The sequence below is a fragment of the Balaenoptera ricei genome, chromosome 2 (assembly GCF_028023285.1).
Source record: "Balaenoptera ricei isolate mBalRic1 chromosome 2, mBalRic1.hap2, whole genome shotgun sequence".
NCBI lineage: Eukaryota > Metazoa > Chordata > Mammalia > Artiodactyla > Balaenopteridae > Balaenoptera > Balaenoptera ricei.
The window spans coordinates 184101740-184129157 of record NC_082640.1 but is presented as its reverse complement, the minus strand read 5'-3'; the positions used below and the strand labels follow the sequence as shown (position 1 = coordinate 184129157).

Genomic DNA, 27418 nt, shown 5'->3' with positions numbered 1-27418 from the left:
TGAGACGAACGGGGCAGATCTGGGTCGGGGTGATAGGAGGTGTGAACGGGGGAAGGACGAGAAACTCAGGCTGGAGCAGGGCGGAGGGGAGGAAGGAGAGGATGACCTCGGTTCCGGCCAGTTGGGACGTCTGTCGAGATAAAGAACACAGGGGCCTGTGGGATTGGCCTAGGCGATCAGTGCCCTCGGACCTCCACCCATCGAGTGAGCGCTGTTGTTAATATCCCTGTCATTGTCTATTGTATCCAGGGATACACAGAACTGGACCGATGACAGTCTTCATCCCATGACACCAATCATCACTGGTCCACGAATGGCTCTTTTAGTTTATTCTTTTTAACTTTTTAAGGATTTAATGCTCATTCATAAACCCACCAGAGCTCCAAGCCAGAGCTAGGGCACTAACTGTACGTTGCATCCCCCAGGGCTGGGGGGCCGTTCCGTACAGCCCCGGGGTCATGGGGCTCCCCTCCAGCCCTGCCATTGGAGGCTGACACCCCCCGATCCTGAACTTGGGAGCCACGCTCCAGCTATTCACTCCCTGCTCCGATCCGTTCCAGCCACGCCATTCCTGGCCTGGGAACTAAGCGAGGCCAGGCTCTCGCCGCTGTGAAAGAAATGGGCTGGTCTCAGACAAAGCCCCAGCTGAAGTTCTCCCTGAGGTCACAGAAGCCAGGGTTTGGGGGCAAGTGGGTACCAAGTGGGCTCTGGGGCAGGAGGCAGCTCGGGCAGGCCAAGGGTGGCCCTGCACCCGCTCCCCTGATGGTTGGAGCCTCGTGTTCAGTGTATTTTGAAACATGCTGTTTGGGGCGACTCTCAGGAGGAGGAAAAGCATTTTCCAGATGGTTCCCTGTAGGGCTTTTAGGAAAGGTCACCACACTGGTGGAGTCGGCCTGGAACATTTGTTCAGTTCTTTCATCCTGATGAGCAAACCATAAACACGTGATGCCCTCAGGACCCGACCCCTCGCGTGAAAGGGGACACTGCCTCCGATCCCACCGGTGAGGACGGCAGACGCCAAGGCTCTGCCCCCAGAGCACCCCTCCGGCTTCACTCTCTCCTACCCTATGACCCAGGGAGGTGACCAGGGCTGGGATGGCTGCAGGACCCAGGGGACCCGCCCTGGGCTCAGGCACAGAGCTGGGCTCATCACACTCATCTGAGTCTCGGTTTCCTTCTTTGCAAGGGGGAGCCAATGATGTGCCCCCTGTAGCACTGGGGGCTTCAGTGAGGTGCAAATGCAGCAGCACCCGCCAACTCAGCCAGCCCCCGGGGTGGGGGGAAGGGAAGGGAGAGCAGCTCCCGGGGCAGGGGGGCAGGGGGGATATGCAGAGTTGGGCTGGGGGTCCCCAAAGGGCCTCTCCCTCCCTCGTGTCTCCAACATCTGCCCAGCACTTTCTAGCTCATAAAACCCTTCCCTCTATGCCCTGTCGCAGCCCAGAGAAGGTCTATCCTATGGGGAGCCTCATCTTCCAGCCATCCCCGCCCTCACATCCCCCAGTCTCCCTCCAAACCGGGCACGGAGCGCAGTCCCTGAGAAGACGTGGCGGGGAGAGAGAGCTGGGAGGAGAGGCTGGGAGACGCACAAAGCGAAGGACTCAGACCGGAGGGTCCCAGTGGCCCTCTCACTCCCTGACTTCTGCGAAGGGAATGAGTCTCCTTTGGTGACCTCCCCCCTCTTCAAGCACGGCTCCTTCAAAGTCTGAGGAGCGCCCGCCAGCTGGATAAACAGCCAGCCGAGCCGAGGAATGCGGGCTCACGGCTTGCTGGGGTACTGAATATCTGGATATGTGACCTGCAGAGCAGCGGGGGTGTTTTGGGGGGAGGGAAGAGGGGCCGTGCAGAGGGTCTGTATAGAGAGGAGGGGCGTGAACAGGAGGAGGCAGGGGCCCAGAGATGCAGGGAGAGGCCAGGGGCAGAGGCAGCTGGACAGATGGCCTTTGAGAAGTCTGAAGGTGGGCCGGGGTTCCCCGGAGAACCCCACAGGAGGGGCCATCAGAAAATGAAACCAGGAGCCCGGCGGAACCAGGGGTGGGCGGTGCAGCAGAGGTGAGGGGACAGCTGAGGCTGCAGCAGGGACACCTGTGCCCAGGCCCACCTTCCTCCCCGCTGGGCAGCTGCCAGCAGCTCAGGCCGATACCAGGAACATCTGCCACAGACGGGGTCCAGCCCCCACCAAGCTAGCGGGACTGTCATCGTACCATGTTGAAAAAACACGTGCTGGGAGAAGCCTCGGATCTCAGGGAAAAGAAAATAAAACTGGGGACTTCCCTGGTGGTCCAGTGGGTAAGACTCCGCACTCCCAATGCAGGCCCAGGCTCGATTCCGGGTCAGGGAACTAGATCCCGCACGCATGCCGCAACTAAGAGTACGCATGCCGCAACTAAGGGTCCACATGCCGCAACTAAGACCCAGCACAGCCAAAATAAATAAATAAAATAATAAATGAATAAATATTGAAAAAAAAAAAAAGAAAAGAAAACTGGCCCCAAATTACAAGTGAAGCTCAAGGGCCTGGAAGTACAGAAGAGAGCGGGGTCAGGACCGCAGTGAAATAGGGAGACATCTTTTCTCTCTCCCCAGCAGGCAAGACATCACCCTTCTTCCAGGTATGCAGATGGGGAAACTGAGGCCAGGCTGGGTTAGCCACTGGCTCCAGCTCGAGTCTCAGATGCTGGAAGAAGGAAACATCACCCTCTGTGAGGGTCCCTGGGGGATACTGAGGTCCCCTGCGAGCCTGGGAGGCCAGTGGAGGGAAGACGTGAGGACGAAAAGGTAAGTGGGGCGATTCCGCATGTGAGTGAGCACCTCTGAGGCTCCGGAAGGGCAGGGACAGGAGAAGAGCCCACGGCACGGACAGCACACGCTCCACAGGGGCGGAGCTGCACGCAGGGGCCACGAGCTCTGGTCAGTGCACAGCTCTTGGCACTTTTGAGACGTTTGCAGAATAAATGAATGAAATTTACTTCCCTTTTACAGATGACGGGCATGGGACTTGGAGGGGCCTGGTGACTTCTCCAAGGGCACTCTCTGCTATCTTTCCTGGCAGAGAAAAGAACAAAGATGTCAGAAGAGAACGAGAGACAACAGAATCACCTGTCCTCAGGGGCCAGTCCAGGGCCAGTGTCCACTCACCGAGGACAGCAGGGACAGGGGCCACAGGGCATGAACACTGAGAACTGATCTCCAGGGCTGTCTACCCCTGTGCCCCACCGCCACCGCTTCTGTGATCCTGGAGCCCGGCCTCAGGCTTTGCTCTGTGTGTCGGGTGCCCACTGAGGAAAAGCCCAGGGAGAGCGCAGGATGTGGAATCAGGACTGTCTGGCTGAACTGTGGCCCTGACGGGACCCAGGTCACAGCCCCACCCCACCCCCCAGGCCCCAGTGTCCTTGTCTCCACAGTGAGGAATGGGTGTCACCCATCTCCAAGTGAGATGTGGAAACTTTGGGCTGTGAGAGCAGACACAATATAACGTCATTATTCTTTCTCCCCAGTCAGGCCCACTGAGCTCCAGTGCACAGCCCCTCCGGGGCCTGCTCCCAAAGGGAAGGGGAGCCTCTGGTCGCCGTGGTCCCCCAAGTGGGGCAGGATGGTCCCCGGGCCTGCTCCTGGGTATCTCTCTCCTCCAGGCCTGGGCCAAAGCCCCGGTCCCTGTAGCGCTCACACACTTGTCCCATAGATTTCAGGACCAGCTCAAATTCCCCTCTGGCTTCAGGAGGGTCTGAGGCCTCCGCCGAAAGTTTGAAAGAAGAGATGATGAGGGTCACCCATCCCGCTCAAGTTTCATCAGAGAAGCAAAACCAAACCGCGGAATTCTGTCTTGCAAACCTTCAGCCTGTTCAGTGACAGCTGAAGGCTTGTTTTCAATCTTCCCTTCCCTTCCTTGGGAGGAGGCCCCAGCGACCCCCACAAACCAGACTCGGCTCTGGCCAGTGGCCACGGGGTTTCAAATTTTGAAACGGGCCTTTTGCAAAATGTTCAGTTTCGAGCCCTGGTCCGATTGCCCACATCCTGTCCAAACTTCCTGGGGGAGCGAGATTTATTTAAGAAAGGAATAAAATCCCCATGTTCAGGCCATTGAGTGAAAACACGCTCCATCACAGGCAATTTCAAGGATTAAGGTTACACATCTCTTAATGAGTCACAGGCAGAAAACAAAGTGGAGTTGGCTGGAGGAGGAGGACCAGCCTCAGTCATGGGGAGGTGCTAGTCCTCAGCGCCAAGGACCCCAGTTCTTGGCCAGGGATATAATCTGCCCCCCAGCACGGCCTCACAATCATTCTTTTGTGCATTCATTCATTCTTTCACTCCACCCGTATTCTTACTGATGGATAAGCTACTCTGCACAGGTTCTGTACCGGAGAGTGGGGAGTCTTAGGCACCCAAGACCGAGCACCCCCAGTCGGGAAGCTCAAGGTCTGGTTGGGAAGGCAGATGCCTAACCAGATCATGGCCAAGCAACAGGACCGGTTTCCGCATGGAAGTCAAGTTCACGGCCATGGAACAGTTCTGAGTGTGGGGGGACTCATCCCATCTGGAGGGGCAGGACAAGCCCTCCGGTGATTGAGCACCGTGGGGAGAGGGCTAAAGGGTGAGCTTGTGCAAAGGCACAGGGGCACAGATGCACGCAGACTCGGGGGTGGGCAGGTGGTCTGCTGGGTGATGCGCGAGGTCAGGGAGCTTGTGGTGGGAGGTGTGATGGGAGACCAAGTCATGAGGATCCTTGAGCATGAAGCCAAGGAGCTTGGACTTCACCCTGGGGCTTTGGGAACTCATGAGAGAGCTCTAAGGAGCAGGGGACTCTTTCTCAGTCATTCTAGAAAGATGCACAGGGAGGAGAGCAAATTGGAGGAGGAGCAAGAAGACCAGTCGGAGGTGGAAGACAGCCCAAGGAGCCTGGATCAACGTGGGGGTGATGGTGATGAGAACCGTAGACTCATGGGCTCCCTGGAGAGATGCTGAAGGGGGTGGACCGGAGTTGGAAGCAGAGGGAGGGAGGCATCAGGGATGGCAACTGAAACAACGTATGCCCTTTTGCCGGGGGTGCTGTAGAACATTCTAGCAATGTTAGCGATAGCCAGTGTCCCAGGCAGCCATTTTGAGAAACTCAAAGAAATACGGTAGAGGGAAGCGAAAAGGTCACCACACATTCCATTCTACCCTCGGTTTGTCATTTGGCAACACATCTAAGAGAAATACTTGAAAGTTGACAGGGCAGATCAAACCCTGACAATCAACAGAACTTTCCTTAACAAGCACGGTGCTTGAGTGAATGTTGTGGTGGGCTGGCTGGTCACAACTGCCCAGGAAATGACCAGGCAGCAGCTGCACAAACTCCAGAGTACACTTGTCTCTCTTTCCTCCAAGGACGTCCGAAGACTCTGCTGACCTGATTGACCCCAGGGAGCCAAACCATCGACCAGCTCCCACCAAGTCTATAGCTTTGTCCTCCTTTCAGTGTCCCCCCAAAACACAGGAGAGAAGCAGATGCAGCTTCTTATGAGGGTCAAGACCATTCCAGCTGGCAGGTTAACAAAGCCCCGGGCACCTGGGCTTCATAGCACTGGTCACGTGTGTAATCAGGTAATTTTGCCATGAATAGTTGTTTAAAATCTATCTCCCACTCAAGACTTGAAGCTCCACCAGGGTAGAGATGGGATATGTCTTATTTCTTGCTATTTATCACCCAGCCTCTGGCACCATAGAAAGGGCCCAATATTTTTTGAGTAAATGAAAGAATGAATGATTAATTCGCCAAGCATTTCCGGATGCCCAGACCTTCTGCTGGGTGAGCATGACTCAAAAAGAAGACCCCGACTTCAAGAAGTTCATAGCCCTTTGGGAGAGATTGGTGGCTTATAGTTTAACAATGTAATATGGGCTCTGTCAGTGGTACTGATGAAGGATGAATGAGTGAGGAAGGGCAAATTTGGACACAGGGATGTGGGAAGTCAAAGGAGGGGCAGGGGACTGTGGGAATGTGAGAGGCAGGTGACATCTGTGTTAGCCAGTGAGGGAAGCACACCTCGTTTACCCAGGAGTTCTGGGGAAATGTGAGAACCTGATTCCCATATGTGTACACACTTGACAGCCGAATCTTAGGCTCTAGCCCAAAGGCATCAGTGATGATCATGCAGCTCACCCTCAGCATTCAGAGGGTCCACCTGCTACCCACATGGTCTGAACACCTCTCCAGAGGACTGGAGTTTGCCCAGATGGGAGAGAGTTGACCCAGAAGACTCAAAATTAGAGGCCCAGATGCCCACAGTTAAGAAGGGGGATTCTACCTGATTCAGGTGAATGGTTTGAGCTGACATCAAATCCTTGCAAAGGAGATGGCTATATTCCAAGCCAGATGGCCAAGTACCATCACCAAGTTCAAAGGAAGGATGCAAGACCAGGAGTGGGAGACGGAATCCAGGGTCAGGAGCTGGTCAAGACAAGAGAGGAAGAGTAGTGGTCGGTATTAGGTAAATAGTGGATTCTGAATACGTAATTGCTGGGGGGAGGGAAGGAGGAATAGAAGGAGGGAGGGAAGGAGGATGGGAGGGAGGGAGAATCTTGGGCAAATGCCCTACACCGTGCAAAAGTGTTGCCAACTCACATTTCTTGTTGTCTGTCCCTGGTAGAGGGTATGTTATGATGCCTTAAATGTGCATGGTCTGGGCTGGCCTGTCCCATCCAAACTAGTATTCTTCCAAAACTTAGTTGAACTCTCCATTCTTCTGGGACAGGGGAATTTGGGTACCACATCCATTTGGGGCTTTTAAATGAATGCAGTTGACGCCATCAATTACAGCTCTTTCAGGTAATTTCTGAGGCATCTCTTTCCTCTCTGGTACCACACTATTATGTATAGGATAGGTATTACGCCAGATAAGGGCCTTATAATAAGCTCCTGTTAGACAAGGTTAATTCTCACAACAATCCAGCCAGGTAGGTATCGTTATTCTCATCTAATAGGTGACACTGAGGCTGGAGGTCCGGAGTGCTTCCAGTCTAACCCAAAGTCCCACAGCTAGAAGCAGGATGAAAGGCGAGGAGTGGCCCCCCTCACTGGAGGCATAAAAACAAGACTGGGTTATTTTCAATCTCCTGTCTTGGCAGAGGCCGGGGCAGCTTTCGGGAAGACCCAGGGCTTCCATTCCACCAATCCAAGCCAATGTTGCCCAAGGATGGGCCAAGGTCCAGGGCAGTCAGAACTGCCAGGATCCTGTCTCACTGTCTGGCACTGGCCACAGGAAGCTGGACTCAAGGGAGAATTTGCACTTGGGTAGGAGGATGCCACAGACCATCTGACACACAGCACACCTCCCTGCAGGAGAGCTCCCGGGCCGTTCTGAGAAGGGCCATCCCGGTTCCACAAAAGCACGTGTATTTTTAGCTATTCGTTCATTCATTCAGCAGTAATTTACTGGGCGCCTCCTAGGCTCAGGCTGGGCAGGCCCTGGGGAGACAGAGAAGAATTTAACCCAGTTCTTGGCTCATGGAGCAGGTCAGTTTAATGGTGACATGTAAACAAATGCCCACGACGGAGTAGGATGGGTGCTCCATGCGGTATTTAGAATGTGCTCTGAGGCTGGGGTGTGGCTGACTTTGGACTGGTCAGGGAAGGAAGCCCAGTGGGACCTCATCTACTCATTGCCTCACACACGGGTCACTGACTCACTCACTTACTGATTCGTTCACTTATTCACTCGTTCATTCATAGAGCACTCAATTTATTCTTGGATGACATATGCATTGACTCGTTTAATCACCCAATTATTATTCTTTTATTCAATGACTCTAAGATATTCATTCCTCCATCCATTTGCCTGTTCATTCCCTCATTAATTTGTCTCATGCCTTGACTTACTTATCTACTCATTAGTTAAATTATTCAACTTTGTCCTCTTTTCATTGACTTCTTTATTCCCACACTCCTTTTTTGACTTATTCATCAATTAATTCATTTGGTTCCTCATTGACTCACTGGCTCACTCATTCTGTCCTTACTAATTAACTTTCACTAATCCATTTATTGATAAACTCAGTCTGGAATCCACTTATTAATTCACTCATCTGGTTGCATACTCATCTTTCTCTTATTGAGTCATTGAACTACTAGTCTTTCATTCATTTCCTCCTTCACTTACTCATTCGTCACTCTCCATCCACCTCTTGACATTTGTACCTACACATCGACTCATCCACTCATGAATTCATCATACACTTAAGTACTTATTGATTTAGTTACTCTACGCATTATCAATGTGTCACTCATTTGTGTACTCCACATTTTCACTCCTTTTTTTCCATTCCTTTGTTTACTCAAAGACTCATTCAGGGGCTTCCCTGGTGGCGCAGTGGTTTTGAATCCGCCTGCCAAAGCAGGGGCACGGGTTCAAGCTCTGGTCCAGGAAGATCCCACATGCCGTGGGGCAGCTAAGCCTATGTGCCACAACTACTGAGCCTGCCACAACTACTGAGCCTGCACTCTAGAGCCCACGAGCCACAACTACTGAGCCCGCGTGCCACACTTCTGAAGCCCGTGTGCCTAGAGCTCGTGCTCCACAACAAGAGAAGCCACCACAGTGAGAAGCCCGCACACTACAACAAAGAGTAGCCCCCGCTCGCTGCAACTAGAGAAAACAGGCACGCAGCAACAAAGACCCAACGCAGCCAAAAATAAAATAAATAAAATTAAATAAATAAATTTATTTTTAAAAAGACTCATTCATTCACTCACTCACTGCTTCATTCATTCATTATTTCATTCACCTTTTATTCAATGACTCATTCAACAAATGTATTACATGTGCTCTACGTGCAGTAGGTAGGAGGAGTGTGAGTCCTAACACCCTGGACCTCACAGCCCAGGGAGGTGGTCATTGGCACAGGCATCTTCTCTTTTATAAAGCATCTGATACTTGAGACTGAGCTGAAGTCCTGCCATCTGTGCTTCTGGAAAGCCCATCTACTTGCCCTATTTATACTGAATTATTATATTTATCAGTAGGTCTCCACCTAATCCCAAAGAGCTACTTGACTGCTGGAACTAGATCAGATTTAGATATGAATGCCATGACCAATACAGAGCCTGACACAGATTTGGATCAATACTTGTTGAGCTGAAATTAATACCTTAGTATCAGTTATTTTTGTACTCTCTCAGATACCAAATTTTCTCTCTCAGAAAATTTTTAAATATGGGGTACAGGGACCTCCTGCCATCACCTCCTATCAGGTCATTAGTATTTGTTCCTGAGATAGGGTAAAAAAAAAAATCCAGGTAAGCAGCATGCAAAAATATCCAAATTAGTTCAGTACAACATGAACTGCATACTACATACTATTAAAACAAATATTTTAAAAAGTGTTTTATTTTTATAAATGTCAGTGGTGCAGAACTGTAATAATCATAATCCTTGTTTCAAAACACATTTCCATCACTGACCCTCTTCTAATTTACTTTTTCATAGATTGATTTACTAAACAATAATAATAATGATAATAGTAACACCCAAGAACCCACTAAAATACAACAACAAAAACAACAAATATTTTAATATCTATGTCCCCGTTATAAACAGAGGTAACAGATTAAATCTTTTTGGTTAAATGGATCTCAGAGAAGCAAAATTGGGCCACTCAAAATTCTTGTTTCATAAAATTTTATCATTGAAATACTCTTGGTCATTTTAATTTTCTTTATATATGGATTTTCTCTTATTTATTAATTTAGTCAGGTACTCATTTTCAAAAGTAAAGTCAACAGCAAAGAATCCACTTCCAAACAAGAAGGTAAACTTTGACTATTACGTCTCCCTATATACTCCTTAAACAGAGTGGTAAAATAGCTGACTTGAGTTAAACAAATCCTTGTTTCATGAATAATCACATCATTGGTCATGAGTGGCCATTGTGATTTTACTAGCATATTTATCTTTAATTTGTTTAATTATTTATTACCCAAGGAAAACACAACCAACCCAAGAACAAGATCTTTGACTAAGCCTAGAATTCATCTATGCTCGTCTTACTCTAAGAGGCAGCAGTCTAAATCTATTTTTTAACAGAAATCTTTTTTTTTTTTTTTGGTTTTGCAAAATGAATTAACCACGATCTTTGTCAGACAAAGTCTTATCATTGGTCCCTGCATAATCTTCTTTGATTTGTTCTATAATTACATGAAGCCATCTATTCTTTTTTTTTTTTTTTTATTCTTTTTAAAGAATATAGTCATTATCCGTAAACAAAATGACCAAACCAAGAATAAAAACTTAATCTCTTACTTACCCTGATCTATACTCTCCTTGGCCACATAGGTAACAGTCAAGATCTTCATCATTAAATAATGACTAAAACAACCAAGGTGTGGCCATTCTGGGGCACAAAGCAGATGGAAAAAAGAATAACATACACTGATCCATTGGTTCATATTTTGCACTCTTTCATTTAGTTAACCATTTGTTTAATCCTAATTTTGTTTCCTTCATTAATCAAACATCTAGTAACCCACTTCTGACTAAAAGCAGAACATTGATTATTAAATACCTCTTTCTAGCTGCTTCCTACACAAAGTGGTAACAACTTTATGTAAATGTTTTCTTATTGGGCCAACATATTTCAGAACTGAAGTAATTATATTCCTTATTTTATAACACATCCTAAAAATTGGTCCGTGTTTTGACCTCTCTTTCTTTTCTTTTCAGTGTATTTGTTTATTGATCCATTCATTTATTCACTAATAGTATAAAACCAATATCTATGAACCCTCTCAACTAGATTCTCAAACTTTCCTGAGATCATTCCCAAAAAAGTCATACACTAGTTCTCTTTTTGCCATGGACCTCAGTGGTTCAAAAAATGATTGATCATAATTTTTATTCAGATGCATTCCATTCACATCATTGGTCCAGGTGTGGCCCTTCTGCATTTAATTTGAACAATCTTTAGATGTTACAATGAACAACCATGAAACTGCTGTCCTACTCAACAACTAGAGTACTGACTTCCTAAATGAGTAACAGCCTAGATCTTTATCAAGAGAGGGATGTTTAAATAATCAGTGGGACAAACATAAAATGGGACATTTGAGTTTTGAAATGAGTGGGAAAAGTTAAGTTTTTTTTCTTGTACTTCATTTGTGCTAAATTGCATTAATCATAAACTTTGGCTTATAACACATTCTCATCGTAGGTCTATGCATGGCATTTAATTTTAATTACATTTATTCTTTTTTAACGATACAACGGAAACCCATGAGCTAACCACCCAAACCAAGAACTTTATTACTTACATGGCATGATATGCTCCTCCCCCGGCGGGATTAGGCAAAGATCTTCATGATTGGAGAATAATTTAATTAGCTATAGTCCATCCATCCTGTGGAATGTAAGATGCTGACAAACGAAAAGGCCTGGATTTGGGTTTTAATTTAGTGAACATGTGGTAACCATGACAACAATTAATTGTAAACAATGATTTATGCCACATTCTTATCTCTGGTTCATGAATGGACCTCCATTTTATTAGTTAATATATTCAGTTATTCATTTTAATAACATAATAAGCACCTGTAAATGAACCACCCAATAGAAGAAGAACTCTGAGTGTTGCAGACAAGAGACTCTAGGTCTCTTACCCACAGAGCTAAGAAGTCAGAACTTCATTTTTTTTTTTAAATTGGGGTATAGTTCTTTTACAATATTGTGTTAGTTTCTACCATACAGCGAAGTGAGGTAGAATTCCCTGTGCTATACAGCAGGTTCTCATGAGTTATCTATTTTATACATATTAGTGTATATATGTCAATCCCAATCTCCCAATTCATCCCACACACCCCCTTACCCTCCTTGGTGTCCATACGTTTGTAGAACTTCATTTTTTAAAAGGTGTCTGTTGTGCTGAATCAGATTCTTCACGAACCTTGGTTTATGACACAATCTTATCATTGGTCCTTATGTGGCCTTCTTTGATTATATTCCATACTTTCTTTTTTTCAATTGTTCGATCTGCAAAAATCAGGAGTCACTATTGGACAGACAATCCATCCGTATGGTGCTCTGAGTGAAAACAGATCAGCTTGCTATATGATGGACTAAAATCCCACTATCCAAGATGTAAAGTAGTGAGAGGAACAGCCATCAAATGTATTCCATACTTTTAAATCGTACACTGAATATCCTAAATAAGTTATCCCAACAAAGACAAGAACTTGACCATTACTCACATTGAACCATGAAGGTCTTGATCATTACAAAACGATTATCAGCTCATGCCCATTCTGTGAAGCACAAAGCAAATAGCACAAAAAAGGGGGGGGGGAGGAGGAAATGAATATGGATTCTTTTATAACTTTAAAAATGTTAAATAAAATATGACAGAATATCTTTTGCCCCAAAAAGGCAAATAGGCAAAATTCTCTCCACTGATTCATGTTTTCTGCTTGATTGACTTGCTATTTAGGTATTAATTCATTTCATTATTTATTTCTGTTTCTCTTAATTAAATAAACTAGAACTCACCACTGATCTAGACCAAGAACATTGACTCTGACTATTCTCTGTCTAAATGACCTTCATCCCAAACAGGTAACACCTCTGATTTGTTTGTTTATTAATGAACCTCAGTGTTCTAGGATGATATTTAAAAATATATAGTTCAACAGTTGTACTGACTTGTTACATCCTAATCCTTGATGTGTAATTCATTCTCATCTCTGGTCTTTTAAAATTTTGTGTACATATGTAGGCATTTATTCATTTTTTGTAATACAGCGAACACCCATGAGCAAACTACCCACCCAAGGATGAGAACTTTGTGTACCATGTATACAGGCCTATAGGCTTCTTACCCAGAAACTCCCCAGCCATGACGTTTAACCATGAGAAGCCATTCTGGGGAGTAGAAAGCAAATGTGAAAGAGAACAAAACAGCCTAGATTTTGACTTTGCTCTAACACGCTAATGGATGCAGGGTGAGCAGGTTGAGATTAACCTTAAAACTTTGGGCCATGTTACTTGCTACAAGTGGCAAAAAAGTAACCCCTCTTTTAATTTAATTAATTCAATGATAAAGTTTACATAAAAAAGGGATACCTTTGAATCCAGTACCTGAATCAAGGACAAGAGCATCTGTGAGGTATCCGTCTCAATGCTCCACACATACATACAACCACCTGAATCTCTGAGCCTTACTTGTGCAGAATTAGCTTCATCTCAGCCCTTGTTCCAAAGCAATTTCATACCAATGAACAATACTCAATCCTACTTTATTTATTTATTTATTCATAAATTAATTCAGACACTATTCATTCTTTTTAAAGAAATGGAACGTTTAAAACCTCCAAAACCCTGAACAGAAATGCTACTGTATATATCAATGTTCTTCTTAGTCAAACTAGCAAGAGCCAGAATTTCTGCCCTAAGAGGGACATCAACTGAATGGAACTGGTTAAATCGTAATTATTTCAAGACACGCTCATTACTGGCCCACACTTTGTCCCTTTGAGCTAGTGATTGCTATTAACTTATTCATTTGTTCACTGTAATGATAAAATTGCACACGCTCAATGCAATAGCATGAATAATAGTAATACATGCACAGTTTGCTGCTCATTACCAAGCTGAAAAGACTGTGTAACTCTGCAATGGAATTCAGTGAGCAAAATAGCTCATGCTGCCTAACAAACTTTTATCACTGGCCTTCTTTAATTTAAACAGCACTTAATCTTTTATTTAATTTTATAAACATGTTTCCGAATTAGTAATAAAACAAACAACCAGTAGACCAAAGACATCCCAGAATGAGAACATTGACAATTCATGCATCTGTCTGTATGTGCTGCATTCTGAGAGAGAAGGAACATGAATCCCAACTCCTCAAAAATAGATTAGTACTGATACTTGTTTCATCACGTCTGCGATAGTTGGTCCAGGACTGGCCATGTTTTTATTCACTTATTCCTATTTGTTAAACCTCCATGCATTAATTCACTTATACTAATATAATCATTATCCTTGACCCACAAAAGCACAAAAACAGGATAACTGAATATTGGAAACAACTGTCTATAAGATCATTTCCAATACAGACATAGATTAGATTTCTTCTTGTGGTGGACCTCAGATGTCCTGACACGTATTATTCAACATCCTTGACTCAGACACCACCAGTCGTTAGCAAAGGTCCAAGCACGGAATCTTTTCATTTATACTTTGCCTATTGATTTTATTTATTAAGTTACGACTTACACATAAAGAAATATACATGAATCAGAAAAAACCCAAAATAAGAACCTTGATATCCCTAATGTAGATCTATAAAATCATTTCCTAGACACTAGATCTGTTACTTGAATTGACCTCAGTGTTTCATACATGGATACCTCAACATGTTTCCATGTTCATTATTGGACTATGGTTGCCCTTCTTTGATTATATTTCCTATTTCTTAATAATGCATTGACCACCATAAACCACCCAAACCAAGACAAGAACTTTGACTATTACTCACACTGGTCTCCATGTTCCTAAGACAACTGAGTTTGAGGCCACAGCAGAATGCTAAAATCAGTGCAGGAGTGACCATTCTGAGGAGTACAAAAAAGAACAAAAAGTAAAGTTTGAGACCATCTATGCATTGACTGTTTGCATTCCACCTTTCATGGACTCAGTCATTTAATATTTATTAGTTTATGGTAATTCTTTCCGGTTGGACCTCAGAGTTCCAGACACGTATTCATCATGCACGACTCATACGCCACCAGTGGTCATCATCGATCCAGTATTGCCCCTTTTTCTTCGTTCATTTCTATGTGTTTATTGATCAAATCACTAATGCACTAATAATAATTTTAACTCACTATGATTCACAAAAACCCAAGAAGAGTTTTTACATACATAATCTGTACACAGAATAATTCTCACATCAATATATATCTTTCACTATATCCTCAGTTTTACAAACATTCAATAAACAATACAATGCATCATATCAATCTCATATTTATTGCTAGTCTAGAGTTGACCATCTTTGATTATTTTTCACACTTTTTAATAATATTTTGAATACTCTTAAACAAACCAACCAAACCAAGACAAGAACTTTGACTATTACTCACATGGTCTTCATGTTCCTAACACAGATGTAACCAGAAAGCTCCTGACAATGGAAGGTGCTTAAATCAGCTCAAGTGCATTCATTCTGAAGAGTACAAAGCAGGACAAAGAAATCAAAAAAACTCAGACCTTATCTCCATTGATCCTTGATTTCTGCATTTCAGTTACTCATTGAGGTATTTATTAATTTTGCATAAATATACATTTTTCCTTAACAAAAAAGGACTAACCTTAAACTTGGAACTGATCCAGATCAAAAAATTGATTCTTACAAAACAGTGCCCAGATGATCCTAAACCTAAGAGGTAACATTCTTGAATCATTTATTTCTTAAGGAACAACTTTTTAATATTAACATGAAAACTTTTATGAGCAATATTTTTTGTCTCACCACATATGTTCATGTTGAAAAATGCTTCACTCTCCTCCTCTTTATTTATATTTGTTTAATGGTTCTATCATTGATTCATTAGTAATAGCAAATCTAAATCTACGAATCTAAATAAGATCATGATATTTGTATATTGCTGACATCTGTCTATAGGATCATCTCAAACAGAGGGAATAGACTATATCTCAGGTTGACCCCGAGTTCCACACACATATTACTCATCATCCGTGACTCACATGCCCCAGACATCATTAATGGTCCACATTAGACCCTCGTTTTCTTCATTTGTTTTACATTGTTATCAATTAAATAATTCATTCATGGATTTTAACAAAAATCAAATTATTTAAGAAAACAAACGAACAAGATCCTTAAATATTCCTGAAGTCTGTCTACAGAATCTTTTCCCATATACACTATATTTTTTCATTAAGTGACTTCAACATTGATTAGTCAACACGATGGTTCCTATGACATCTCTTATTATCTATTATGGATAATTTTTCATTATATTTAGTACTTTTTAATAATGCCAGGAATACTCAAACAAATAACTGAAACCAAAATAAGATCTCTGACTACTACTACTCATCTGTTCTCTTTCTTGACACAGAGGCAACATAATTTGATCACGACAGAACCTAAGATCAGCTCGGTGCATCCGTTCTGAAGAGTACCAACCCTAATGATAAAAAAATGTTGAGACATTCTCTTCTCTTCATTTATCCACAATTTCCATCCTCCATGTACATAGTCATTTAAGTGCTTATTAATTCATGGTAATTTTTATTTTTCTTTCAATACAATAAATATCAAACATGCAACTGACTCAGTGCAATAACTGACTACTACTTATCACTGTCAATATCATGCTTATTTAGTTCAAGACATAATATATTTGGTCCATTTTATTATCTATTCCAGTATATATTAATATTCATTTTGCTGACTAAATATTTTATTAATTAACAGTGCTTCACCCCTCTTCATCTTTATTCATTTATACATTTGTTAATTTATTCTGCCATTGATTCTTTTATAATTATATTTTTAAAATTCATGAGCACAAAGACCAAGAAAAAGATCACTGTATAATCCTGAAATCTATCTATAGTCACTTAAAATATGATGAATAGATAGAGTCTCTTTGTGTTGGTCCTCAGACTTCTGGACACGTAGAATTCATCTCATGAATTCATGACTCATACACTAGTCGTCATCATTAGACCATGATTGGCCAACTTTCTCTTTATGTCACCAATATTTGTTTACTAATTCACAAATAAGGAAATACATGTAAATCACCAAAAAAAGACAAGAATAAGATTCTTGAATATCTCATAACATCCACCTATAGACTCATTCATGTCAATCATCTCTTTCAATTAACTGAACTCAATGTTCCATTTATGGATTAATCAATGTAATGCTTCATATGAATCTGATATTAAGCATCAGTATGGTTGGCTTTCTTTGATTATATTCAATACTTTTTAATAATACAGTGAACAGTTGTTTTAAAAAAACCACTCAAACCAAGTCAAGAACTTTGACCATTATGCTGCTCTCCACGCTCCTAATACAAAGACGCAACCATACAGCTTGTGACTTTGGAAGAATCTTTAAATAAGCTCGAGTGGGTCCCTTCTGAGGAGCAAAAAGAGGAGCAGATGATAAAAAAATAAGACATTCTATCCATTGATCTATAGATTACACCATTCATTTACATAGCTGTTGAGGTATTTATTAAAATAGGTTAATATATTTCTTCTTAATAAATCAAATTGTCAAACTGGAAACTGACTCAACAATGACTGACTGTTACTTACAAGGTTCTGTTATCATCCTTTCATCAAAGACAAAACACACTTGGCAAAATACACACGGTACGTTTATTGTCCATTCCAAATTATAATATTATTTTTCCTCATACATTCCTGCCATTAGTTTAAAGGGTCGATTCAAACAGAGATAATGAACTAGATTTTTTTCAGGTTGGACCACGTTCCAGACACACACTCATCATATATGACTCATACACCATCAGTGGTCATCACTGATCCAATATCGCCCCTCCTTTTTTTCATTAATTTCTATAGGTTTGTCGATTAAATCATTACCTCATTAATAATCATTTTTAAATGTGATGATTCACAAAAACTCAAGAATACTTTTTGTGTCCCTAATCTATATATGGAATTAGTCTCACAACAGTATATCTCTCATTAATTATCCTCAGTTTTTCATATATACATTGATATGATGATAACTTTATCCCATATTTATCACTGAGATAGTGTTGCATTCTCTAAATCTATTTTGCACTTTTAAATGAATAACTTTAAAAAAAAACAACACTGAAACCAAGAGAGTAACTTCACTATTACTCACATTAATCTCTGTCTTCCTAGTATATACAGGCAACCGTAGAGCTCATGAGGGTGGAAGATGCTGAAAGCAGCTCGAGTGCATCTGTACTGAGAAGTACAACACGGAGCAGACAATAAAAAAAATGAGACTTAATCACCATTTCTGAATAGGTATCAATGTTTTCAATTTTATTAATAATATCTTTTGCCACGCAACATACATTCATAATTGGACAATGCTTCACCCTATTGTTTTTTAATGTATGTATTTATATTTGTCTAATGATTCTATAGTAATTCCATAATAGTAACAAATCTAAGTTATGAAATGAATACAAGAATATGATCTTTGTATATGTCTCACATCTCTTTATAGAAACAATTTCAACAGAGGAACAGGTTAATTTTGTTCTGTGTTGGACCTCAGAGTTTCAGACACAAATTTTTTCATCGTCCGTGACTCCTATGCCATCAGACATCATCACTGGTCCATGATTTGGTCTGTTCCTCTTCATTTGTATGTTTGTACTGATTAAATTATGAATTCATTGATAAGAATAAGAATAATACATGGTTCATAAAAACTCTAAGACAAGATTCCTAACACTGGTTTACAGAATCATTTTCCACACAGACTATACCTTTTTTATCAACAGACCTCAATCCTGCACATTATTGATTAATCAATATAATGTTTCATATCCTATTTATCATTAGGAATTTTTTAATGAATCTAATACTTTTGAATAATACTGTAAATACCCATAAACAGATGACCCAATCCAAGACAACAGTGTGGACCATTACTCACCTTGGTCTCTTTCCACACAAGGAAGCAGCAGACAATCTTGATGACAACAGGAGCTGAAGTCATCTCCAGCATCTGTTCTGAAAGTAGACAAGATGATAAAAATGTTGAGACTTTCTCTCCACTGATTTAATGTTTCGACAACTCATCTGCATAGTCATTTAGGCATTTACTAATTTATGATAAGATTTAATTATTGTGCTCTTAAGAAATCAAATGTCAAAGTTGTAACTGAATCAGTAAATGACAATTATCACTATTATTCTCACTCGAAGACATATACACTTGATCATTTTATTTTCCATCCCAATTTACATCATCAGATTTCTTCATAATACTTTTTAACAATGAACAGTGTTTCCGCTCTTCATATTTATTTACTTACCTATTTATTTACTTATCCTGTCATTGATTTCTTAATAATAATACTTTTAAGTATTTCTGTACACTAAGACTAAGAACATGATCCTCATATATGCCTGGCATTTCCCTACAGAATCACTTCAAAAGAGGGGAGAATATTAGATTTCTTTTGTGTTGGGCCTCAGAACTCCAGACCCGTAGTGTTTCTCATCAAAGACTCATACCACAAGTCATCATTGTTTATTCAGATTTGGTCCTCATTACCTTCATTCAGGTCAACACTTTTTATTGATTAATACATCAATTCACTAATAATAATAAAATAAATGCTTCACGGTCACAAAAACTTAAAACAAACAAGGTCTTTGGCTCTTTCATCTGTCTACAGAATTACTTCCCACAGAAACTGTCATTAATTGACCTCAAAGTTTCCTATATAGATTCATTAATATGAATCCTATATAGATTCATTAATGCTTCATATTAACCCTACTTTTACTGTTTAGCCATGGTCGACAATCATCAATTATATTTCACATTTTTTTTTAAAGATTTTTTGATGTGGACCATTTTTAAAGTCCTTATTGAATTTGTTACAATATTGTTTCTGTTTTATGTTTTTGTTTTTTGGCCCCACGGCATGTGGGATCTCAGCTTCCTGACCAGGGATCGAACCCACACCCTGTGCAACAGAAGGTGAAGTCTTAACCACTGGATCACCAGGGAATTCCCTCACAGGTTTTAAGAATGCAGTGAAAATCTTATAAAAAACAAAACCACAAAACCAAGAAAATAATTTTGACTATTACTCACTTTGCTCTCCAAGCTCTTAACACATAGATGCAACCACAGGATTCGTGACATCGGTGGAAAACTTAAGTCAGCCCATTGCAACGATTCTAAGGAGTACAAGACAAAGTAGAAGATAAAAAAAGAGGTTAAGATATTATTTTCATTAGTCCTTGAATTCCACCTTTCATTTAGTCAGTCATTTAGGTAGGTAGTGAATTGGGATAATTTGTATTTTATTTTCTCCTAAGTAAATGAACAATATCGATCTTCACAATGACAGAGAACATGAAATTTGACTTATCAATAACTATATCATCCTTAGTCAAAGAATACCCCCCTTGTACCATATGTTTCCTAACATACATTTGTTTTTAATATATGTTGATAGTATTTCTTGCCTAACCACATATTTCTATAATTGGAGAAAGTTTCACCACCTTCATCTTTATTTATCTATTTATTATTTGATTGATCCAATTATAAAAATTAAAAGAAAATGAATGAACATAAAACAAGATCCTTGTATAATCCTGACATGTGTCTATAGGATCACCTGAAATAGGGGCAATGGGCCAGAATCCATTTGCATTGGACCTCAGAGTTCCAGACACGTATTCATCGTAAACGACTCATAACGCACCGAACAGTCATCATGGATCCAATGTTGTACCTATTTTCTTCATTCATTTCTACAGTGTTTATTGACTAATTCATTAATTCACTAATAATAATTTTAAAACCCAATTATTTGCAAAAAGCCAGAAAAGCCCTGAAATCCCTATTCTGTATGTATAATAGAATTATTTTCACATCAGTATATCTCTTTGTTTATATCCTTTGTTTTTATGTTACATATTAATTCAGTATTTATCACTGGGCTACAGTTGGCCATTCTTCTTATATATGGTACTTTTCAATAATACACTAAATACCCTGAAAGGAATCACTGAAATCCATACAAGACTTTGACTATTACTCACATTGGTGTCTGTTCTCCTAACACAGAGATGCAATCACAGAGGTCACCATCACGGTACACTGCTTAAATCAGCTCAAGTGTTTCCATTCTGCAAAGTACAAAGCAGTCGATGATAAAAAACGTTTAAGTATAATCCCCATTGATTCTTGATATCCACATTTCATTTACTCATGCATTTAGGTATTTATAAACTATTCAGAGTGGAGATATTTTTATCTTAACAAAATGAACAACAGCAAACTTGAGACACACCCACAACAATATAATTGACTCTTAATTATCTGTATTGATATGATCCTTAGTCAAAGAGATGCTCTTGATCCATTTATTCCTGACTGAGTTTCAGTGTTTTCAATTTTATTAATAGTATTTCTTGTCTCGCCACATGTTTATAGTTAGACAAAGTTCACCCTTTTTTTCTTTACCTGTTATTTATATTTATTTAATGGTTCTATAATTAATCCATTAATAATAATAAATCTAAATCTATGAACCAAATACGTATACTGGGTATATCTTAACATGAAATACAAGAAATACACTAGGTATTTTGTTGGACCTCAGTATCTAGACATATATTATTCATTACCCAGACTCATCTGCTACCATTTACCATCACTGGTCCATGAAAGCCCTCTTTCTTTTCATTCTCATAAACATCTGTTTATTGATAAATTCATTGTTAAATACACATAAATAAAAAATAAACTAAAATATTGTCAATATCTATCTCTAAAATCTTTTCCAGAGACTAACTCTGTTTCAAAAACTGACCTCAAGGATACATTTATAGATTAATCAACATAACAGTTCATGTCAATCTGATACAAACATGGCATTTTTCCTTCTTTGATTACATTTCATATTTTGAATAATACATGAATAACCTTAAACAAACCACTCAAACTAAAACATTGACTATTACTCACATGGTCTTCATACTCCTACAGCACAGGTGAAACCAGAGAGCTTGTGACCATGCAAGATGCTTCAATCAGCTCCCGTGCGTCCGTTCTGAGGAATATAAAGCAGAGGAGATGATAACAAAATGAGATGCTCTTCCTGACATCTGTCTATAGGATGCCTTCTTGAGTTGAGAATGGACTAGCTTAATTCAATATTGGACCTCAGAGTTCCAGACACGTATTCATCGTATATGACTCATATTGATGATGACCAGAAATCATCATCGATCCAATATTGGTCCTATTTTTCTACATCCGTTTCTATATCTTTATTGCTTAAATCAAAAATCCACTAATAATTTCAGCAGTACAATTCAAAGAATAAAACAAGAAGAGCCTTGGTGTACACAGAAGTATTGTTACTGTAACATATCTTCCTCGATAATACATTGTTTTCCATATATACATTAATCAATATAATGGTTCGTATATCCATACTCAGCACTGAGATGTGGCTGCCTTCTTTACTTATATTCCACATTTCTTAATAATACAGTAAATTACTTTAATAAAAAAACAGAGAATTTCAACTGTTACTCACATTAATCTCCATCCTCCTATTATACAGAGGCAACCAGAGCTCCTGTCCTTGGAAGATGCTAAATCAGCTCTACTGCCTTCATTCTGAGGAGTACACAACACAGAAGATGTTAAAAATATTGAGACCTAATAACCACTGATCCTTGTTTTCTGCATTTCGTTTACTCAGTATTTAGGTACTTATTACTTTTTCTTTCTCTCTATACTTTTTATCTTGTTAAAAGAGAAGGCTCAATCTTTAGTCTTAGGCAGAACAATTAAACTGTCTTTACTGATGCATTTCTATCTAAGCTTGGTCAAAGAGGTGACCTTCAGCCATTTATTTAACGGGCATCAGTGTTTTCAGTGTTTATTAACAGTATCTTTTGCCAAAACAAATATGTTCATATTTGGACAGTGCTTCACCCTATTTTTCCTTATGTTTATTTATATTTGTTTAATGGTTCTATCAGAGCTCCATTAATAATAACAAATCTAAGTCCGTGAAATCCATACAAAGATATGATCTATTTATATTCCTGTCATCTCTCTATAGAGACAATTTCACCAGAAGGAAGAGACTACTTATGGTCTGGGTTGGACCTCAGAGTATCAGACGTGTTTTCATCATTCAGGACTCTTCCCATCACGATCATCATTATTGGTCCATCACTGAGTCTCTTTTCTTCCATCATTTCTATATTTGTATTGATTAAATCATTAATTGGTAATAACCCCAAGAATAAGACCCGTCAATACCCCTAACCTCAATTTACAGAATCATTTCCCATTGAGGGTCTATCTCTTCCAATATTCGACCTCAATCCTATCCATTATCAATTATTCAAAAGAATATTTCTATTTATCATTGAACTATGAGTAAATTTTTGATTAATTTAATACTTTTTAATAACACCGTGAATACCCTCAAACGCATCACCTAATCCAAGACAACAACCTTGCCCATTGTTCACCTTAGTTTCCTAGTTTCCTTCCTGACACAGGGGTGGTGTGACAAGTGAGCACAGCAGAAGCTGAAATAGCAGGAACATCCATCCTGAAGAATAACAAGCAGACAAGGTGATAAAAATACTGAGATACGCTCTCCATTGATCCAAATATCACACTATTCATTTGCACAGTAATTGAGGCTTTGACTAAATTATGGTAATATTTGTTTCTTTTTCCCTTAATAAATCAAATGTCAAAGTTGTAACTGACTCAGTCAGTAACCAATACCTGTCACTTTCTATATCACCCAAAGAGGTAACACCCTTATACCACATCTTTCTCAATGGTTATCAGTCTTTTCAATAATTATTAATGTATTACTATATGATAGTAACTTTTGCCTAACCACATATTTTTATAATTGAAAAAGGCTTCACTTTCATCATTTTTTTTATTTTACATATTTGTATATTGACTATTTCATTGATTCAATTATAAAAATAGAAAAAATGCACGGTAATAATAACCAAAACAAAGATCTTTGTATATTCCTAACCATTGCCTATAAGGTCACTTCAAACAGGACAATGGACTAGATTCCATTTGCATCAGACCTCAGAGTTCCAGACACGTATTCATCGTACACAACTCATATGCCACGGATAGTCATCATCAGACCAATATTGTCCATCTTTTTCTACATACATTTCTATTTATTGTGTAAATCACAAATTCACTAATAATTTTAATCAGTACAATTAAAAAAAAAACAGAACATTGATGTATAAAGAATTATTCTTACTTTAACACATTAATATAAGAATATAATCTATTTATATTCCTGAAACCTCTCAACAGAAAAAGTTTCATCAGAGGAAATATACTACTTATGTCTGCATTGGACCTCAGAGTTCCAGACATGTTTTCATCGTTTAGGACTCTTCCCGAAACGATCATCATCATTGGTCCATGGTTGAGTCTCTTTTCTTTGTTCAATTCTGTTCATTGACTAATTCAGTAATGCACTCATAATAACTAAAAAAACCCTATTATTCACAAAACCTTAGAAGAGTCATGATAACCCTATTGTGTACATAGATCATTCTCACATCAACGTATCTCTTTTTTTAAATTAGATGCTGTTTTTCACTGACGCAGTAATCAATTAATGTGTCATAAAATTCAATAGTTATCACTGAGCTACACTTGGCCTTCTGTTATTCTATATGGAACATTCAAACAATACAATGAATACACACACAAACAAAAACAAACAAACAAACAGAAATTAACAAAACTGTGACAAGAAATTTGACTACTACTCACATTGGTCTCTGTGCTTCTAACCCAGAGATGCAATCATAAGGTACATCACCACGGAATAATGCTTCATCAGCGCGAATGTGTCCATTTTGAACAATATGAAGTACAGTCGATGAGAAAAATAAAGGAAAGAAAATTTATCGTCATTGACTCTTGCATTCTATGTCTCGTTTACCCAGACCTTTAGGAATGTATAGCTTTTTCTAATGTAGACATTGTTTTCTCTTGAAAGAAAGAAAAACCTCATACTTGACACTGACTCAGAAAAACAAAATCGACTTCCAATACTTCAAGTCTACCTGAATCTTAGCCACAGAGGTAACATCTTTCATCCACTGATTTCATAATGGGCACCAGTGTTGGGAATTTCTCTTACTATTTCTTTCCTCACCATTTATGTTCACAATTAGACAATAATATATCTGTTCTTCTTCATCTATTATCTATATCTTTAAAGGTACTCTCACTGATGTATTAATAATTTTAAAACTCAATCTTAGAACTTGAACTTTAAACATTCATAACGTCTGCCCATAGGATGAAATAAACAAAGAAATAGAGTATGAAATGGCTTGGGCCTCAAGGTTCCAGACCTTCTTCATTTGTCATCCATGACTCATCTGCTAATCATCACTGGTTCATTTGAGACCTAGTTTTAGTTCATTCATTTATATATTTGTATCAATTAAATCCTTATTCATTGATAATAATAAAATAAATACATGATTAACAAAAACCAAAGAACAAGACACTCGAATACCCCGACTTGTCTCTAATTAATACCAAAATAGATTATACCTTTCATTAATAAATATCAATGTTATATATTATCAATAAATCAACATAAGGTTTCATATCATATTTATCATTGGGCCATAGTTAACCTTTTGATGATATCTATTACGTTTGAGAATACAATGAAAACACTTGAACCAATTCACTAAACCAAGACAGGACCCCACCCAGGTCTCTGTCCCACAGCAACCTGAAAAGGAGAACCTTGATCACAGTGGAGGCTGAAATCACCTTGAGCTTCTATTCTGAAAAGTACCAGAGAAGGTGATGACTGAGATTGAGACTTTCACACCATGGATCGGCAGATTTGTTGATTGATGCTTTCATTGAATCAATTAGCATAACCAATGAAAACGCATGAAGAGAAAGATCACATTTCTTTTGTATTGGACCTCAGAGTTCCAGACACGTATTATTCGTCATCGATGACCCATACGCTGGCATTTATCATCATCGATCCAGAAAAGATGACCTTCTCTTCATTCTATATGGTTCACTGATTCATGCGTTAATTCACTAATGCCGATTTTGACACTCTTGGGTTTGCAAAACCCAGCGAGGCCTCGATATCACTCACCTGTGTCTAGAACCATTCTCACGTCATCATATCTCTCTCATATTTATTATCAGGTTTTTGCTTCATAACAGTTCTTTGTTTATCAGTGGGATAAAGATGCCCTCCTTGGGCTTCCCTGGTGGCGCAGTGGTTGAGAATCTGCCTGCCAATGCAGGGGACACGGGTTCGAGCCCTGGTCTGGGAAGATCCCACATGCCGCAGAGCAACTAGGCCCGTGAGCCACAACTACTGAGCCTGCGTGTCTGGAGCCTGTGCTCCGCAACAAGAGAGGCCACGATAGTGAGAGGCCCACGCACCGCAATGAAGAGTGGCCCCCGCTTGCCGCAACTAGAGAAAGCCCGTGCACAGAAACGAAGACCCAACACAGCCAAAAATAAAATATAAATAAATAAATAAATTTATAAAAAAAAAAAAAAAAGATGCCCTCCTTTAATTTCCTTTCACCCATTTTGTTAGCACAGTCATTACTTTTAGAGAATCCACCCACCCCCAGACTAGGAACTAGATGATGCTCACATGGGTGTCCTGGCTCTTACAACCAAGATGCCATCCTAGGCTGGCACTCGAGGAAGAATCCTCATTTCTGGTCCAGTGCATTCACTCTGAGGAGTATAAAACAAAGCAGAAGATAAAAATGGTGGAGACAATCCACTCATCCCTGCTTCCACATTGACATCGTTATGTAAGCTATCCCTAATGTAGCAGATACGTGAAATCTTATGAAAACGAACCATTTTGATCTTGACACTGCGCTACACGATGAAGACTGTCCATCACTTCTCTTGGCCCCCTCATCCTTACCGTAAGTGGTAACAGTCAGGTACCATTCATTTTTAATTGAAATTCAGGGTGTCCGTGGTACATTAATAGTATTTCTTGGCTCAGCACATATTTCAGTAATTGGAAATTGTTTTACTCCATTCATCTTTATTTTTAATTATATATTTATTTACAGATTCTCACATTTTCCAATTACAATAATAGAATGAATATCCATGAACACAAAGACCACAAATAAGCCCCTCCTTTATTCTTGACATCTGTTTATAGGATGCCTTCTCGAGTTGAGAATGGACTCGATTAATTTAATATTGGACCTCAGAGTTCCTCAGAGTTCCAGAGTTCCAGAATATATTGGTATAGTCACCATATACCACTCATAATGATGACCGGAAATCATCATTGATCCAATATTGTTCCTATTTTCCTACATATATTTCTATTTTTTATTGATTAAATAAAAAATTCACTAATAATGTTAGCAGTACAACTCAAAAAAGAGAAACAAGAAAAGTCTTGATGTATATAGAATAATTTGTACTTAAATATATATCTCTCTTTAATACATTGTTTTCCATATGTGCATTAATCAATATAATAGTTTGTATATCAATACTCAACACTGAGATGTAGCTGCCTTCTTTACTTATATTCCACGTTTCTTAATAATACAGTAAATTACTTTAATAAAAAAACAGA

General features: G+C 39.8%; 12 non-coding genes and 4 pseudogenes across 12 annotated transcripts; all 16 read right to left on the bottom strand.

The window, feature by feature from the left end:
- Positions 1 to 10829: 10829 nt before the first annotated feature.
- Positions 10830 to 10903, bottom strand: LOC132361439 (small nucleolar RNA SNORD113/SNORD114 family). Its single transcript, XR_009501727.1, has one exon. It is a non-coding gene; the product is annotated as a small nucleolar RNA SNORD113/SNORD114 family (small nucleolar RNA).
- Positions 10904 to 11988: 1085 nt separating this feature from the next.
- On the bottom strand, positions 11989 to 12134 carry LOC132361463 (small nucleolar RNA SNORA79). The gene has a single exon (XR_009501751.1). It is a non-coding gene; the product is annotated as a small nucleolar RNA SNORA79 (small nucleolar RNA).
- A 1970-nt stretch (positions 12135 to 14104) lies between these two features.
- LOC132361397 (small nucleolar RNA SNORD113/SNORD114 family) lies at positions 14105 to 14179 on the bottom strand. The gene has a single exon (XR_009501694.1). It is a non-coding gene; the product is annotated as a small nucleolar RNA SNORD113/SNORD114 family (small nucleolar RNA).
- Positions 14180 to 14700: 521 nt separating this feature from the next.
- LOC132361365 (small nucleolar RNA SNORD113/SNORD114 family) lies at positions 14701 to 14772 on the bottom strand. Its single transcript, XR_009501666.1, has one exon. It is a non-coding gene; the product is annotated as a small nucleolar RNA SNORD113/SNORD114 family (small nucleolar RNA).
- A 915-nt stretch (positions 14773 to 15687) lies between these two features.
- Positions 15688 to 15760, bottom strand: LOC132361427 (small nucleolar RNA SNORD113/SNORD114 family). The gene has a single exon (XR_009501717.1). It is a non-coding gene; the product is annotated as a small nucleolar RNA SNORD113/SNORD114 family (small nucleolar RNA).
- Positions 15761 to 16650: 890 nt separating this feature from the next.
- On the bottom strand, positions 16651 to 16728 carry LOC132361431 (small nucleolar RNA SNORD113/SNORD114 family; annotated as a pseudogene).
- A 765-nt stretch (positions 16729 to 17493) lies between these two features.
- On the bottom strand, positions 17494 to 17562 carry LOC132361402 (small nucleolar RNA SNORD113/SNORD114 family). The gene has a single exon (XR_009501698.1). It is a non-coding gene; the product is annotated as a small nucleolar RNA SNORD113/SNORD114 family (small nucleolar RNA).
- A 721-nt stretch (positions 17563 to 18283) lies between these two features.
- LOC132361389 (small nucleolar RNA SNORD113/SNORD114 family) lies at positions 18284 to 18359 on the bottom strand (annotated as a pseudogene).
- A 2059-nt stretch (positions 18360 to 20418) lies between these two features.
- On the bottom strand, positions 20419 to 20491 carry LOC132361396 (small nucleolar RNA SNORD113/SNORD114 family). The gene has a single exon (XR_009501693.1). It is a non-coding gene; the product is annotated as a small nucleolar RNA SNORD113/SNORD114 family (small nucleolar RNA).
- An 871-nt stretch (positions 20492 to 21362) lies between these two features.
- Positions 21363 to 21435, bottom strand: LOC132361428 (small nucleolar RNA SNORD113/SNORD114 family). Its single transcript, XR_009501718.1, has one exon. It is a non-coding gene; the product is annotated as a small nucleolar RNA SNORD113/SNORD114 family (small nucleolar RNA).
- A 494-nt stretch (positions 21436 to 21929) lies between these two features.
- Positions 21930 to 22006, bottom strand: LOC132361399 (small nucleolar RNA SNORD113/SNORD114 family; annotated as a pseudogene).
- Positions 22007 to 22890: 884 nt separating this feature from the next.
- On the bottom strand, positions 22891 to 22962 carry LOC132361432 (small nucleolar RNA SNORD113/SNORD114 family). Its single transcript, XR_009501721.1, has one exon. It is a non-coding gene; the product is annotated as a small nucleolar RNA SNORD113/SNORD114 family (small nucleolar RNA).
- An 890-nt stretch (positions 22963 to 23852) lies between these two features.
- On the bottom strand, positions 23853 to 23924 carry LOC132361401 (small nucleolar RNA SNORD113/SNORD114 family). Its single transcript, XR_009501697.1, has one exon. It is a non-coding gene; the product is annotated as a small nucleolar RNA SNORD113/SNORD114 family (small nucleolar RNA).
- Positions 23925 to 24142: 218 nt separating this feature from the next.
- On the bottom strand, positions 24143 to 24214 carry LOC132361416 (small nucleolar RNA SNORD113/SNORD114 family). Its single transcript, XR_009501708.1, has one exon. It is a non-coding gene; the product is annotated as a small nucleolar RNA SNORD113/SNORD114 family (small nucleolar RNA).
- Positions 24215 to 25748: 1534 nt separating this feature from the next.
- Positions 25749 to 25823, bottom strand: LOC132361385 (small nucleolar RNA SNORD113/SNORD114 family). The gene has a single exon (XR_009501684.1). It is a non-coding gene; the product is annotated as a small nucleolar RNA SNORD113/SNORD114 family (small nucleolar RNA).
- Positions 25824 to 27030: 1207 nt separating this feature from the next.
- Positions 27031 to 27129, bottom strand: LOC132361433 (small nucleolar RNA SNORD113/SNORD114 family; annotated as a pseudogene).
- Between the last annotated feature and the right edge of the window lie 289 nt (positions 27130 to 27418).